General features: G+C 43.9%; 1 protein-coding gene across 3 annotated transcripts in view; it reads right to left on the reverse strand.

Annotated features, from left to right (window-relative positions):
* RAI2 (retinoic acid induced 2) overlaps positions 1 to 16,699 on the reverse strand; it is a 402,071-nt gene that overhangs the window by 314,311 nt on the left and 71,061 nt on the right. For all 3 annotated transcript variants that reach the window (XM_036841004.1, XM_036841002.1, XM_036841001.1), the window contains one exon: positions 7,019 to 7,188. The gene's annotated coding sequence lies outside the window, so the exon portion shown is untranslated. The remainder of the gene's footprint in view (positions 1 to 7,018; positions 7,189 to 16,699) is intronic.

A 16,699-nucleotide genomic window follows, 5' to 3' on the forward strand; every position in this document is an offset into this window, starting at 1 on the left:
CAATAGGTGAATGGTTAAACACACTATGGTGCATCCATACCATGGAATATAACTCAGCAATAAAGAGGAATGAACTACTGATACAGGTGACAACTTAAATGGACCCCAAGGGAATTATGCTAAATGAAAAAGGCAATCTCAAACAACTACATACTGTGATTTGATGTATATAACATTACTGAAATAACAAAACTATAGAGATGCACAGGGTCATTACCAGGGGTTAGGGACTGTGAGAGAGGAGTATGTGGCTATAAAGAGATAGCATGAGGGAGCCTGGTGATGATGGAAGAGTCCTGTATCATGACTGTGACGGTAATTACTCGAAGTTACACACGTGATAAATTTTCACGAAGCGACACACACACAAATGAGTACAAGTATAACTGGCGATAACTGGCTATATGTGAATAAGCTCTGGTTTTGATATTATACTGTAGTTAAGCAAGATGTCAGCATTGATGGAGGTGGATTGTAGGATGCACAGAACCTTCCTGTACATGTCTTGGCAACTTCCTGTGAACCTGTAATTATTTCCAAATAAAAAGTTTACAAATAAAAATAAGAAAGAATTCTTGACAGTTTACAAAATGATGTCACAAGCATCCTTTGATCTCATACGAGCCTCACAGTAACACAGGAGGATGCATAGAGTAGATTTCAATCCCATCTTACACGTGGACAATCAGATGCAGATAACCTCCGCTTTTATGATCACCCAATCCAAAGCTCTCTCCCCCTTCCCCCCACATAGTAGGCATGAAGTTTAATGTGAGGAATTCAACTGTACCAAAAATGCCCCATTTCTTTGTATTCTTTGAATCAAAGCAAATCAGGCTCTAAATACCCATTCTGTCATGCTTGCAGGAAATCCAATCTTTGGCATTATTGGGTTCCCCCCTGCCTTGCCCTGGCATCACACAAAGATCTGGGAAGCTTCTCTGATACCCAGGAAATAGGCAAAGGGGATCTTCAGTTTACCATGATGGCAGCTACCATCACCATTGTCTTAGTACAGGTGGCATACAGATGTCTCCATATCCAAGGTTCCAAACCTGACCAAGACACGATGCCCTGGGTGTAAAAACCTCCGAGATGCTTAAGGAAGGTACAATTCAGGATACCAGCATCGGCCAAGTTTCCTCTAATGGAGGGACCATGACCTACCTCCCCTACTCCAGCCATCTCGTTAAGAGATGTTTTTCCAATAAAATGTTACTTCTTATATTTAATAATTATTTATTATTTACGGTTATAGGAAACAAATTTTAAACAAATTTGCATACATGTTTTGTTGCTGTGATACATGAGAGACTGATCAATAAAAGACTGCCAAGCATAAAAGTATCAATGTATCACATCAGGATAAAATTCTGTGGGGGAAGTGAAATGGAAATATAATTTCAAGGAGTAAAAGGAATGAAGTAAAGTGTCTGATTGTTAAAGAGCTTGTCTTTTACTTTTTAAATGGATGATGGTGGCTGTCACATCATAATGATGTTTTTTTTTTAACGTCTTCATTGGAGTATAATTGCTTTACAATGGTGCGTTAGCTTCTGCTGTATAACAAAGTGAATCAGCCATACATACACATATCCCCATATCCCCTCCCTCTTGCAACTCCCTCCTACCCTCCCCATCCCACCCCTCTAGGTGGTCACAAAGCACCGAGCTGATCTCCCTGTGCTGTGCGGCTGCTTCCCACTAGCTATCTATTTTACATTGGGTAGTGTATATATGTCCATGCCACTCTCTCACTTCATCCCAGCTTACCCTTCCCCCTCCCCCCTCCCCGTGTCCTCAAGTTCATTCTCTATGTCTGCGTCTTTATTCCTGACCTGCCCCTGGGTTCTTCATAACCACTTTTTTTTTTTTTTTAGATTCCATATATATGTGTTAGCAGACGGTATTTGTTTTTCTCTTTCTGACTTACCTCACTCTGTATGACAGACTCTAGGTCCATCCACCTCACTACAAATAACTCAATTTCGTTTCTTTTTATGGCTGAGTAATATTCCATTGTATATATGTGCCACATCTTCTTTATCCATTCATCTGTCGATGGACACTTAGGTTGCTTCCATGTCCTGGCTGTTGTAAATAGTGCTGCAATGAACATTGTGGTCCATGTCTCTTTTTGAATAATGGTTTTCTCACGGTATATGCCCAGTTGTGGGATTGCTGGGTCGTATGGTAGTTCTATTTTTAGTTTTTTAAGGAACCTCCATACTGTTCTCCATAGTGGCTGTATCAATTTACATTCCCACCAACAGTGCAAGAGGGTTCCCTTTTCTCCACACCCTCTCCAGCGTTCACTGTCTGTAGATTTTTTGATGATGGCCATTCTGACCGATGTGAGGTGAGACCTCATTGTAGTTTTGATTTGCATTTCTCTAATGATTAGTGAGGTTGAGCATCCTTTCATGTGTTTGTTGGCAATCTGTATATCTTCTGTGGAGAAATGTCTATTTAGGTCTTCTGCCCATTTTTGGATTGGGTTGTGCCTTATGTGTTGAGGTGCTCCTATGCTGGGTGCGTTGGGTGTATAAATATTTACAATTGTTATATCTTCTTCTTGGATCGATCCCTTGATCATTATGTAGTATCCTTCTTTGTCTCTTGTAATAGTCTTTATTTTAAAGTCTATTGTGTCTGGTATGAGTATTGCTACTCCAGCTTTCTTTTGATTTCCATTTGCATGGAATATCTTTTTCCATCCCCTCACTTTCAGTCTGTATGTGTCCCTAGGTCTGAAGTGGGTCTCTTGTAGACAGCGTATATATGGCTCTTGTTTATGTATCCATTCAGCCAGTCTATGTCTTTTGGTTGGAGCATTTCATCCATTTACATTTAAGGTAATTCTCGGTATGTATGTTCCTATGACCATTTTCTTAATTGTTTTGGGTTTGTTATTGCAGGCCTTTTCCTTCTCTTGTGTTTCCTGCCTAGAGAAGTTCCTTTAGCATTTGTTGTAAAGCTGGTTTGGTGGTGCTGAATTCTCTCAGCTTTTGCTTGTCTGTAAAGGTTTTTAATTTCTCCATTGAATCTGAATGAGATCCTTGCTGGGTAGAGTAATCTTGGTTGTAGGTTCTTCCCTTTCATCACTTGAAATATGTCCTGCCACACCCTTCTGGCTTGCAGAGTTTCTGCTGAAAGATCAGCTGTTAACCTTATGCAGATTCCCTTGTATGTTATTTGCTGCTTTTCCCTTGCTGTTTTAAATATTTTTTCTTTGTATTTAATTTTTGATAGTTTGATTAATATGTGCCTTGGCGTGTTTCTCCTTGGATTTATCCTGTATGGGACTCTCTGTGCTTCCTGAACTTGATTGACTGTTTCCTTTCCCATATTAACTATAATCTCTAATTTCAACTATAATCTCTTCAAATATTTTCTCAGTCCCTTTCTTTTTCTCTTCTTCTTCTGGGACCCCTATAATTCGAATGTTGGTGCATTTACTGTTGTCCAAGAGGTCTCTGAGACTGCCTTCAATTCTTTTCATTCTTTTTTCTTTATTCTGCTCTGCAGTAGTTATTTCTACTGTTTTATCCTCCAGGTCACTTATCAGTTCTTCTGCCTCAGTTATTCTGCTATTGATTCCTTCTAGAGAATTTTTAATTTCATTTATTGTGTTGTTCATCAGTGTGTTTGCTCTTTAGTTCTTCTAGGTCCTTGTTAAATGTTTCTTGTATTTTCTCCATTCTATTTCCAAGATTTTGGATCATCTTTCCTATCATTACTCTGAATTCTTTTTCAGGTAGACTGCCTACTTCCTCTTCATTTGTTTGGTCTGGTGGGTTTTTACCTTGCTCCTTCATCTGCTGCGTATTTCTCTGTCTTCTCGTTTTGCTTAACATACTGTGTTTGGGGTCTCCTTTTCACAGGTTGCAGGTTTGTAGTTCCTGTTGTTTTTGGTGTCTGCCCCCAGTGGCTAAGGTTGGTTCAGTGGGTTGTGTAGGCTTCCTGGTGGAGGAGACTGGTGCCTGTGTTCTGGTGAATGAGGCTGGATCTTGTCTTTCTGGTGGGCAGGTCCACGTCTGGTGTTGTGTTTTGGGGTGTCTGTGAACTTATTATGATTTTAGGCAGCCTCTCTGCTAATGGGTGGGGTTGTGTTCCTGTCTTTCTAGTTGTTTGGCATGGGGTGTCCAGCACTGGAGCTTGCTGGTCATTGAGTGGAGCTGGGTATTAGCGTTCAGACAGAGATCTCTGGGAGAGCTCTTGCCAATTGATATTACGTGGGGCAGGGAGGCCTCTGGTGGACCTATGTCCTGAATTCGGCTCTCCCACCTCAGAGGCTCAGGCCTGACAGCCAACCAGAGCACCAAGACCCTGTCAGCCACACGGCTCAGAAGAAAAGGGAGGAAAAAAAAGAAATAAAAAATAAAGTTATTAAAATAAAAAATTAAAAAATTATTAAAATAGAAAAATTAAAATGTACTAAAAAGAAAAAAAAAGAAGAGAGCAACCAAACCAATAAACAATTCTCCAATGATAACAAGTGCTAAAAACTATACTAAAAAAAACCAGACAGACAGAACCCTAGGACAAATGGTAAAACCAAACCTATACAGACAAAATCACACGAAGAAGCATACACATACACACTCACAAAAAGAGAAAAAGAGGAAAAATATATTTATATATATATTTTAAAAAAAGGAAAAGAGTAACCAAATCAATAAACAAATCTACCAATGATAATAAGCTCTAAATACTAAACTAAGATAAACATAAAACCAGAAACAAATTAGATGCAGAGAGCAAACCCCAAGTCTACAGTGGCTCCCAAAGTCCACCATCTCAATTTTGGGACGATTCGTTGTCTATTCAGGTATTCCACAGATGTGGGGTACATCAAGTTGATTGTGGGGATTTAATCTGCTGCTCCTGAGGCTGCACGGAGAAATTTCCCTTTCTCTTCTTTGTTCGCACAGCTCCTGGGGTTCAGCTTTAGATTTGGCCCTGCCTCTGCATGTAGGTCACCCTCTGGCGTCTGTTCTTCGCCCAGACAGGAGGGGGTTAAAGGAGTGGCTGATTCGGGGGCTCTGGCTCACTCAGGCCGGGGGGAGGGAGGAGTACGGAATGTGCGGAGAGCCTGCGGCGGCAGAGGCCAGCATGACGCTGCAGCAGCCTAGGGCGTGCCGTGTGTTCTCCTGGGGAAGTTGTCCCTGGATCATGGGACCCTGGCCGTGGCGGGCTGCACAGGCTCCCGGGAGGGCAGGTGTGGAGAGTGACCTGTGCTCGCTCACAGGCTTCTTGGTGGCGGCAGCAGCAGCCTTAGCATTTCATGCCCATCTCTGGTGTCCGCGCTGATAGCCGCGTCTTGCACCTGTCTCTGGAGCTCGTTCAGGCGGTGCTCTGCCTTCTGTGGGCAGACAGGGAAGGAATCCTCCCTCCTCGCTCAGCCCAAAACAATGGTCTCTTGCCCCTTAGGCAGGTCCAGACCTTTTCCCGGACTCCCTCCCGGCTAGCTGTGGCGCACTAGCCCCCTTCAGGCTGTGTTCACGCAGCCAACCCCAGTCCTTTCCCTGGGATCCGACCTCCGAAGCCCGAGCCTCAGCTCCCAGGCCCCACCTGCCCCGGCGGGTGAGCAGACAAGCCTCTCGGGCCGCTGAGTGCCGGTCGGCACCGATCCTCTGTGCGGGCATCTCTCCGTTTTGCCCTCCACACCCCTGTGGCTGCGCTCTCCTCCGTGGCTCCGAAGCTTCCCCCCCACCCACCCCCCCGTCTCCGCCAGTGAAGGGGCTTCCTAGTGTGTGGAAACTTTTCCTCCTTCACAGCTCCCTCCCAGAGGTGCAGGTCCTGTCCCTATTCTTTCGTCTGTGTCTTTTCTTTTTTTCTTTTGCCCTACCCAGGTACGTGGGGAGTTTCTTGCCTTTTGGGAAGTCTGAGGTCTTCTGCCAGCGTTCAGTAGGTGTTCTGTAGGAGCTGTTCCACATGTAGATGTATTTTTGATGTATTTGTTGGGAGGAAGGTGATCTCCACGTCTTACTCCTCCGCCATCTTGAAGGTCCCCACCCATAATGATGTTTTGATACCAGCAAGTACAGTGTGAGTTTTATTTTTAAATATCAATAGTTACAATATATTATTGTATATTACATCTTTTAGAATTACAATATTTAAACTTATAAAGGATTTTAGATATCAACTTTAAAAGTGTGAGGGAATATGTAGTTTTTCAAAATTCTTTTAGAGGACATGCAAGCAGAAAAAGATTTGGAAGCCCACTGATTTAGACCAAAGTTTCCTCAGTGTGGTATTCAATACAGAGACATCTCTTCACATGGAAAACAAGATTATTTTACTTGGCACGATGATGGTCCACAGACTTCACTTGCCCAACATTTACATCTTCCTGCTTCTCCTCCACCATCTGCCCTTTGCCCTGTCTTATTGTGAGACTCCTCAGCACTGACTCTGCAGCCCTCCCCTACACCTTCCCATCTCTACCTCTTACAGTGCCCCTTCCTGGTTCTTAATGCTGCCCTCGAATGGCTTCCTTCTCAGTACCCTTCTTTAACTACTACTGCACTTTAATTCTAGCCCAGTCCTCTGCCTCCTCCAGCCTCCCCATCTCCCTTACAGAACTCCTTCTAAGACTCTTCCCTTCTCTCAGCATTCTAGTCCTTTATGAGTCACAGCCAGTCACAGCCTCAGCTTGCCTACAATCTCTCACCCCCTAGACACTGTTCCCTGGTTATACACGGAAATAGACAAACATCATGAAGATGGTTCAGAAGTGACTGAATCTCAAAAACCACTGCTTTAAACATAATGCATGTGGATCTGAACAAGATGCTTGACCAGTCCCTTATTATATCCACACAGAAAAAATATAGACATGTGGTTAGATAAAAATACAGTGAGGTAGATCCATTTATCTGGACAGATTTGGAATTAGGTCACTCTAAATGTGATGGCATATGATCAGAGCTGAAGGAGAAAAACAGGCAATAAGTGAGGAGAGTAGAGGATGAAGAGATCTCTGTGGGCTTGGCCAATCAGGGAAGCCTACCTGGAGAAGACAGGCTATGATTTGGGTGTCAGCCACTGCCCTGTTGTAGTTCTATCTCAGCTGTCTCCAAAGGTCACCCAGATACATTGGGTTCTTCCACCATTCCTCAGAGCTTGCACATGCCAGTCGGGGATTTGTAGATGTCCTCCTGATACTCTTCATTGAAATACCTGGAAATGATAAACCCGTTGGTATTCAGTGACAGTCTCTATATCAGCCAGCTATTGCTGCATAACTATTACACAATCACAAATATTTCAGTGTTCAAAATAAGCATTTATTTCTCACACACCATTAGTTTGCCTGGGGCCCAGAAGAACTAGCTTGAGTTCAGCTAGAAGGCCCTCCTTCAAGCTATAGGTCCACTGGGATTGGTTCCTTGTAATGAGCTGGGCTCTAGTCTCTCCCACATGGGTTATTCTTGGGCCTAGGCTGAATAATCAGAACCCAGGGGAAGCTCTTCTCATGAACATGGCAAAAGCATGAGAGAGGGAAAATAGAAACAGGTGAGGCCTCTTAAGGCTTTGGTTCAAAACCGAACTTGTGCTGCTTCTTCCCCTATTCTGTTGTCCAAAGTAAGTCTCAAGGCCAAGCCCAAAATCAAGGGGTCGGGAAACCCATTTTGCCTTTTGTAAGAGAAGATGCAAAATTACAAGGCAAAGGGCATGGATACAGGGAGGGATGTAGAACTGGGGCTAATTAAGCCAACTTCCCGCAATCTTCCATCTGCTTACTTGGACCCTGTGGGGCTCCTGGGCACAAAAGCCTTTCTGTGTCCCCCATTTCTTGTTTGTAGGAAGTAGGCTTCATTCAGCCTCCACGATTTTCTGTGAGTTCCAAAGGACAATTCAAACAGTTGCTAATCAGGCAAGGGAGGTGATGTGGAGACAAGGGAGAAGCAGTCAAAAAACAACAGTGCAGCCTTGGGGCAGGGTCCTGGTTCCTCCTCAAGGGATATACGTAACAATATCTTTGAGCTCTTCTGCAGAACTAAAACCCCCACTAAATGGAAGATGTTAACTGCTTGAAGAAGCATTCTTCATTTCAGAGAGAAGGTCACAGTTCAATAACCTCAAGAACCACAAAAGCCCATCATGAGACCACCTGACGCCAGACGATCTCTAGACTGAATGAATGCAGGCCCTGCACACACCCTGATCCTTATCAGCAACCCTGCCCCTTGACTATAAGACTTCTCACAGACCCTCCCAGGTTGGGACACACAGCTTTGAGGACATTAGCACTCTGTGGCCCCCTTTGCCCGGCAAAGCAATAAAGCTATTTTTTTCTACTTCACCCAAACTCTGTCTCCAAGACTTAATTCAGTGCTGGTGTACAGAGGCCCATTTTCGGTATCAGACCCAAAGAGCCCACCCAATCATCTGGCCTCATTCTCCCTGGGTCTTGTCAGGACCCCAGGATTCTTGCTGTGCCTTCCCCTAAACCCCATTCCACAGCTCTTTCCATGCCAGGGAAGTTGGCTGCCAGAGACCTGACTCCATCACCAGCTCTTTCCAAGAACTATACCTTTGTTTATGATCCACTCCATCTCCCATCTAATTGAAGTCCCAGGTAATGATGCTGTCTGCACTTAACACTGAGTATCAGCAATTCCCATAAGCCAAAAGTCAAGCCACTTCCCTAGCCAGGATACAGTCTCCTTATTTCCTTTGTGTTGCTAAAAATCAGACCAGGGACAATTCTGTGATGGATTCTGCCTTCTCTCTTCCCTGAAGAAACTCTACCATATATTCTGTTTACCCCACTTTTTTTGGTCTCAGACCCTACTGGGACTCAGTCATCCCCAGCTGGGCCCCAGCCATCCCCAACTGGGCCCCCTCCATGCTCTAAGGCCAGTGCCGTTTTATAACGTATGTGTGTTTATAAGTTATGGTCTGTTGGCACTTGGCCTCCATTCCCACCTCCTTCCATTGTGTCTTACTAAACTAAGAAATCCAGAAAGCTAAATAGTATATTTCTCAGACTCCCTTGCAGCTAGGCTTCTGTACATAGACAGGTGTCACCAATAGGAAAGAATACATGAGGCAGAGATCATCTTCCTGCTTTTCTGCCTTTAAGCAGAGATGTGGAGTTTCTGAAGCAGATTTCCAATGTTTCATTTGCACCTCTGGGGTGTCAAGAAGTGCATCAGTGGTGGCTTCCTGGACCCTGGATAGTGTATTCCAGCAGCAGCCTCTGACCCTCCACCTTCCTAGTTGTGACAGAGGTAGGATTTCTTTGGGTTAGTCAGTTCTGTGATACCCTGGCAATCATTCCTGTTTGTCCAGCCCTTCCAACAATATGGTAAGTCCCTAATTCTCTGAACTCAAAACCTTTCTATTTAAATACCTAAAGGGGTTTCTGTTTCTAGCACTGAACGCCAATAGCTACAGCATGGTATCTCTCTTGGGCTTGAACTACAGTAGCACCCATATAAGTACCACAGGTTTTCCAAAAAGAATGATATTTATTACACCCCTGTGAGCAGAGGTTTTCTAATAAATGTTGCCCAGACAGCATTTTTTACTCAGCTGAGCCAGGAATAAAAAAAGCAAACGCCTTCAGAGCTTTAGTTAACAAAGAAGCAAGAATGCATCACCACCAGGCCTAAGGGAGCCAGCCTCAGGCTGCTCCCATCCTAACATCTTCATTTCCTTCTGCTTGGCTGCACCTTGCCATGCGGCCTCCTCAGATGCCCTTGAACTCTCCAGGCTGATGCTAGGAGACACGAGACCATTCCTGTCAGACCACATGGACAATGCCAAAGGTTAGTCACCACCCACAGATACTCGTCAGAAATTACAAGAACAGCTTCTCTGTAATAAAGACGGGGAAAGATGGGAGGGTGGAGAATGATTAATGGCCCCTTCATAGTTGATGGGAAGCAAGTGAGATCTGCATTTTGGGTGTTGATGTTTTCTCACACAACGACATTCCCACATGGTAGCAACCTGGGAGATAAAAACAACAGCCTTGTTTGGGAGAAAGAAGGGGGTCTGTGTTCTTCAGCTGCTTTGGAAGAGAGCATGCATTTCGGGAAGTGTTGCCATAGGGGGCCAAAGGCTCCCGTGGTGTTTGGCAAAGCTGGAGGCTCTGGAAAGTCCAAAGGTGATATATTTAATAGGCAGCTGGTTTTCTTTCATCTTCATAGTAAGTGTCTAATCCCAAAGGCAAGACACAGCAGGTAAGATGAGATGAAGTCCCCATCACACTTTGCAGCTGAAACTAAGAGGGGAGAAAGGCTGAAAAACAGCAGCATGGGATTCTGCTTCTCTAAGAGGAACTGAAAGAAACACAATGAAGGCGGAGCTGATGGCGAAGAAGGAAACAAAGGAATAGAAGCCACAAAGCAGGAATACACCAGCAGGATGCAGACAAGGGACCCATGTCCATGGGACACCCATGGGGAGAAGGGAAGCACTCCAGTGAAGGGAGATGAAGCTGCAGAGGGGGATGCAGGGCCACGAGGGAAGGCATTTCAAGATGTACCCTCTCCACAGCCATACTGGCTGGAAGGCTTCTGAACACTGGGAGCCTAGTTTTAAACTATGATTTTTTTTCAAGGTGGAAGAACACAAAAATATCTGCTTAACACTTCCCCAGCACTCAGCAAAATGCTTAGAGGTGAAAAATTAGGCAAAAGAATGTTTCGATTTTTACCCCCTGATTATAAAAGTAACACATGTCCACTGCAGAAAATACAAGAAAAAACAAATATTCCATGGTCCCACCATGAAGATATAACAGCTGCTTTGCTGTTATCTTCTTCTCTGTGTGGATCTTTCTGAAAAAAATGAGACATCCAGTATATGAAGTTGTATATTCTCATTTCATCACTAAGTATTGTACTGTATTTTCCCATAATACTAAATATTTTTAAAAACATACTTTTCAACTAAATTAATATTTCTTGTATATAAATCTTTTGCAATTTTCTGATTATTTTCTTAGGATAAATCCCTAAAAGCTGAATTACTATGTCAATGGGAATGTTTACCTCTAAAGCTCTTATGCTTATTGCCAATTGTTTTACAAAAACTTTGCATCAATTTCCACTCCTACCACAATGTATAAGGGTGCACTCAAACCGCTTTTTGGTTTTTGCTGTAAAAAATCACCAGTCTCAGGCAATGTGGTGCTATTTCGGAAATATGTGAAGAAACCTGAAGTTTTGGTCCTGGTTCCGCTATGTGTATTTAGGAAAGTTTAGTTCACCTTTGCATGCCTCAGTTATCTTTTTTTTTTTCACATCTTTATTGGAGTATAAATGCTTTACAATGGTGTGTTAGTTTCTGCTGTACAACAAAGTGAATCAGCTATATGTATACATATATCCCCATATCCCCTCCCTCTTGAGCCTCCCTCCCACCCTCCCTATCCCACCCCTCTAGGTGGTCACAAAGCACCAAGCTGATCTTCCTGTGCTACGCAGCTGCTTCCCACTAGCCATCCATTTTACATTTGGTAGTGTATATATGTCCATGCCACTCTCTCACTTCATCCCAGCTTCCCCTTCCCCCCTGTGCCCTCAAGTCCGTTCTCTACATCTGCGTCTTTATTCCTGCCCTGCCACTAGGTTCATCAGTATCGCTTTTTAAAATTCCATATACATCATGCCTCAGTTATCTTTAGGAACACTTCAAGCTCCAACATTCTTTGAAATTATGTTTTCTTAACAAAGAAAGATAACAAAAAGTGTCATATTTTATCCAATTAGTACAATATCAAATATTAGTATTAAATGAATGCATATGTTACTGAAAATCTGTTAGGCATCTGTGGTTGGTAGAATTTAATACTCCTGAGAATAGTCACTAGAATAAGCTATTAAGGGAGGGCTTTGTATCTGTTTTGGTCACTATTATATCGCCATGACAAAATGCATGCTGGGAACATACGGGGTGCTCTATAAATATATGTTTAATGCAAGAATGAATTCATGATGAAAGTTTTATTAACTAGATGTAGCCAACCAATATAGCCAATATGCCCTTGGCCCACCTGAAGGTCATCCACAGCTTTGGTGGACAGTCCCCACACACACTGGCAGATTGCAGCCTCAAGCACCTGGGTCTCTCTGCCTGAGGACTTTTCTCTGGCCATAGGAGCAGTCTCTGTCCATGCAGGGCAAACTAGAATAGAAGCGCTGGGGAGGTAACACCCCCAGGAATAACTCTCAAATAATGAGGGCTGGGAGTTGACAGATAATACCCCAATTTCCTTGCTCCCTGGTGGGATGGTTCTGAGTTATGTTCTGCGCAATCTTTCAGAGGATCCTTAGCAGGACTGAGCCCAGTTGCCCACAGCAATAACCCTCTCATCAACACACCCTCTTTTCCTTGCTCCCTCCCTGTGCTTCCTGGGATCACCTTCCAAATCAACAACTTGCATCTAAATCCTCATCTCAGAGTCTAGCTTTGGGGGAACCCAAACACTAGAGTTGACGTTTGCAAAATTATAAGTGTATGATTTGAAAATATGTCCTCCTTTTTACAAGGAACACACACCCCATCATTTTACTTCCTGCAGGCAGGAAGTAGAGTAGTAAACTCACTTAGAGGCAGCGATGTAAGTGAGATTTTGTGACTCTGTGTGTGTCCAGAGCAGCCTTGGTCTCAAGGTTGATTTGAGAACAGATGCCAGGAAAGAGGGAAGGCAGCCAATTATTTTTAGAGAATTAAAATTGAAGAGTTAAATGTAGCTCTAAGCTGAAGAGGAATCAGAACCTGTTCTCCTCTGCCCTGGGGAAGACCTTGGCACCAGGATGCCAATCACCATACATCACCTGTGTGAGTTACTGGAACAAGGCAATGAAGGCTCATTATTTTTCTGAGTCCCTCCAGCTGTTATCACAGTGCTAAACAAAAAGAAGGTCTTCAAGAGTAGTTGACTGCTTGAAGCACCATTTGGGTATTTGGGTACTACTATACAGCAGGTGTAGAAACCACTGTATATCAGTCAGGATTTTATTGCAGACAATAGCATTCTAGCTAGGAAAAATTTGAAGGATACAGAGAATCTCTGAAAGACCAGAAAACCAGTTTAAAGGTTATGCAGTAAAGAACAATGCCACAAATTTCACCAAGGACTGGTCTGGTAGAGACACTCCTGCCACCTCCTGGGCAGCATCATAACAGCTGGTATCACCCACCCACTAATGCTGAATCTCTGCCTCACTGCTCCTGGAAGCTGGTGCTGCCAACCTCAACCTCATGGATTCATGCAGTAACGCTGGCTGCTTCCACATCACCTCAAATATGGCCTGTGTGTGTTTGATTGGCTGAGCCCTAATCCCTACCTGCAAAGGAGGTTGGGAGAGTAAGAATCTCATCCATTGTGGGGCAGTTTCCAAATATAAGAAAGGTGTTCAAAGGTGCTAGGTCAACAAGGATTTCCACTACACTTCCTTATCCGTCACTCTCCAGCGCCCTCCCCTACTGCCATAATAGCAGGTCCTATCTCTGACTACCTGTGAGCTCCAACTTACATTTGCCTAGCTGGTGGCCTCTTAATACAGGTTACATGCTGAGCACCCAGTCACACAGAAGAGGTTAGAGGAAGTGCCTCAATGTGTGATGAAATTCCGAAGGTCTCTGTGATCAGGGCCCCTGTATGAGTTCAAGGACACATCCCTGCTACCACCCAGACCAGTGCTGCCCAACAGAAATACTATGAGCCACAAACACATGCCACACATGAAATTTAAAGTTTGCTAGTTCCCACATTAAAAAAAGAATAAAAAATCCAGTGAGATTCATTTTAATAATACATTTTATTCAAACTAATGTATCCAAAAATATTATCATTTCAACAGGTAATCAATATAAAACAAAACTTTAATAAGATATATGATCTTTTTTTTTAATACTGAGTCCTCAAAATCCAGTGCAAACTTAATAATTATGGCGCATCACAATTCGGACTAACCATGTTTCGAGTGCTTAAGAGCCAAATTGGCTGGTGGCTCCCATACTGGACAGTGCAGTACTCCTTTTGGGATGGCAATGCTTGAGCTGTGTCCTCCTCCTCTTCAGCTGCAAGCCACCTGCCATACTTGTGGTCAGGGCAGCCCTTCAGAGAATGGGTATCTCTACACTGCAGTTAAGAAGCGCTGCATGATTCTGTTTAGGAGTTAAGCACAGAAGTTTCTCACTCCTGGTCCTCAGTCATCCTGGCTCCCTGAGCACTCTAAAACCCTGTTCCCTCTCTACTCTCACCTGCTGTTAAGTACTCCATGGACTGGGGACATGGGGGAGACAGGCAAGGCACTCACTTTGGGTTTAAAATTTAAAGGGATGTCAAAAAAACTCAGTAATCAAGATAAACATTTTAATACAACATTTCTAAATTAAAATTAATGCAAAAATTCATGATGAAAATAATATCAAAATTTTAAATAACAGGCTCCACCAGGGCTGGGATTGGGGCAAGGTGAGGAAGGTGGGCAGTGCAAGTAGAAGGACTGTCCTTCTTCTTTCCTTTGCCTCAAGTGGCTCTCAGTGTCACTAGATAATGGGGCCACTTTTCTAGGACTTTCCTAAGTGCTCAATATGTATTGCTGGGTAATGAAATAAATGAATGAGCAAAAAAAAGTCCTTTCCGAATAAAAAAGCACTTTATTATTTAGGCTCAAATTCAATTTTAATGAAAAGCAGTAATACATTGCTTTGACACAATTACAATCAAAATCTCACTGGAGGGACTTCCCTTGTGGCACAGTGGTTAAGAATCCGCCTGCCGATGCAGGGGATACAGGTTCGAGCCCTGGTCTGGGAAGATCCCACATGCCGCGGAGCAACTAAGCCCGTGAGCCACAACTACTGAGCCTGCGCTCTAGAGCCCGCGAGCCACAACTACTGAAGCCCGCGCACGTAGAGCCCGTGCTCCGCAACACGAGAAGCCACCGCAATGAGAAGCCCACGCACCGCAACGAAGAGTAGCCCCCACTCGCCACAACTAGAGAAAGCCTGCGCGCAGCAACGAAGACCCAACGCAGCCAAAAATTAATTAATTAATTAATTATTTAAAAATCTCACTGGAATTTTTTTAACTTGCCAAATTGATTCTAGCATTTACACTGAAGAATAAGCAGGTGAGAATAGTGAACAGTGAACAAGAGCATGTCTGGAGAAATTAGGAAGAATGCAAGCCCGGTCTAGTTTCTGCTTCTTGGCTGGGCAGCCCTCAGCCCCAACTCCCACACAGTAAGGCCCCAGCAACCGCTCTTCAGTGTGGGGCAAATCATACTGTGAGGGAACCCTTTCCACTCCCAGAACTGTTCTTAGGTAAGAAGTGGTTAAACACTCAGCAAGAGCCTTGAAGGGGGAAAAAAAGAAAAGAATGTTCCCAAAGTACAGCCTATGCCCTGAGGAGTTTCTGAAATCAGGGAGGTAAATGCCAGCAGTCTCCACCCCACAGATCTTCAACCACTCTTTCCCATCCCTAGACCACCCCCACCCCACCCCCAGGACCTGGCCACCTTGTCCCAGCCCCTCTTCTAGCAGCATCTATTAGGTCACTTCCATGTCTCCCACCTCCTGACCACCTCTCACTGCCCACACAGCGTGGACCTCAAAACCCCAGACAAGGACGGAGCTCTGTTTGGTCTAACTCTACCACTCACTCATCTTTTTCTCTACCCACTTCCCAAAGGCACTAAGCACTTCCCAAAGGCCCCGCCTTCTAATACCATCACATTGGGGGTTAGGGTTTCATTATATGGATTTGGGGGGTATGGGGACACAAACATTCAGACCATAGCAGATAGGTACTCATTTTCTTCCTTTCTCCCCTTGAGGCAACGAGGCTTCTCCTTTGGGGGTGGTCTCTGGCTTCCAGCTTCCTGGCCTTTGAAACCACACTCCAGCATTCTGGCTTCTCTTCAGGAAGTATCCCTGGCCCAGAGGCACAAAAGCTTGTGGTTGCAGCTTGGGCCTTCCCTGACCTCAGTGACTAGGACCCTGGGAGTAAGGCCCTATGTCCACATCTGGGCCCAAGCCCTCTGAAGCTGCGCTCACCAGAATGCCCCAAGGTCTCTGCCATACTGTCTCCTCCCACTCCCCTTTGTTCTCTCCCCACTTCCTCCCTCTGTTCCTCTTCTCCTTGTATCAGACTCTGGGACACAGCCTTGAAGAGTCTGGGTACCTTCCTGCATCACCCATAGCCAAGGCAACAACTGTACCAAAATTAAAGTTTATCCAAGAACAACTGCTAGTTAACATATTACTGTGATTACTGAAGTAGTTCTGTACTTTCTGGGAAGAAAATGTCAGTAGTTTGTTAAATGGGTCTTCTTGGTCTGACAGGATTCATCTTCCATTGTCTTGCTTTCCCCCAAAGACAAATGCAACATTTCAGAACCAAGAACTTTCTGACCCCTTTGCTAGTCCTTCCCTGTTCCATCAAAGCTTCCCTATCATGTGTTCACATCATCAGGATTTTACACAGAGCCTTATCAGCTAATTAATAAAGCAGTGATTTTCAAGCTGATCTGTATAAACATTTAATATGAGTTTCTTACCTATATATAAAATGTTTACATTATTTAAAAAACCAACACATTCCAGTAGTTACAAACAAAATGGTGTAACCATTAATATGCATAAATCATTGCAAAATTTTTTTGATCTGTCTCCTAAAGCAAAGGAAATAAAAGCAAAAATAAACAAATGGGACCTAACT

Source organism: Balaenoptera musculus, chromosome X, assembly GCF_009873245.2.
Source record: "Balaenoptera musculus isolate JJ_BM4_2016_0621 chromosome X, mBalMus1.pri.v3, whole genome shotgun sequence".
Taxonomy (NCBI): Eukaryota; Metazoa; Chordata; class Mammalia; order Artiodactyla; family Balaenopteridae; genus Balaenoptera; species Balaenoptera musculus.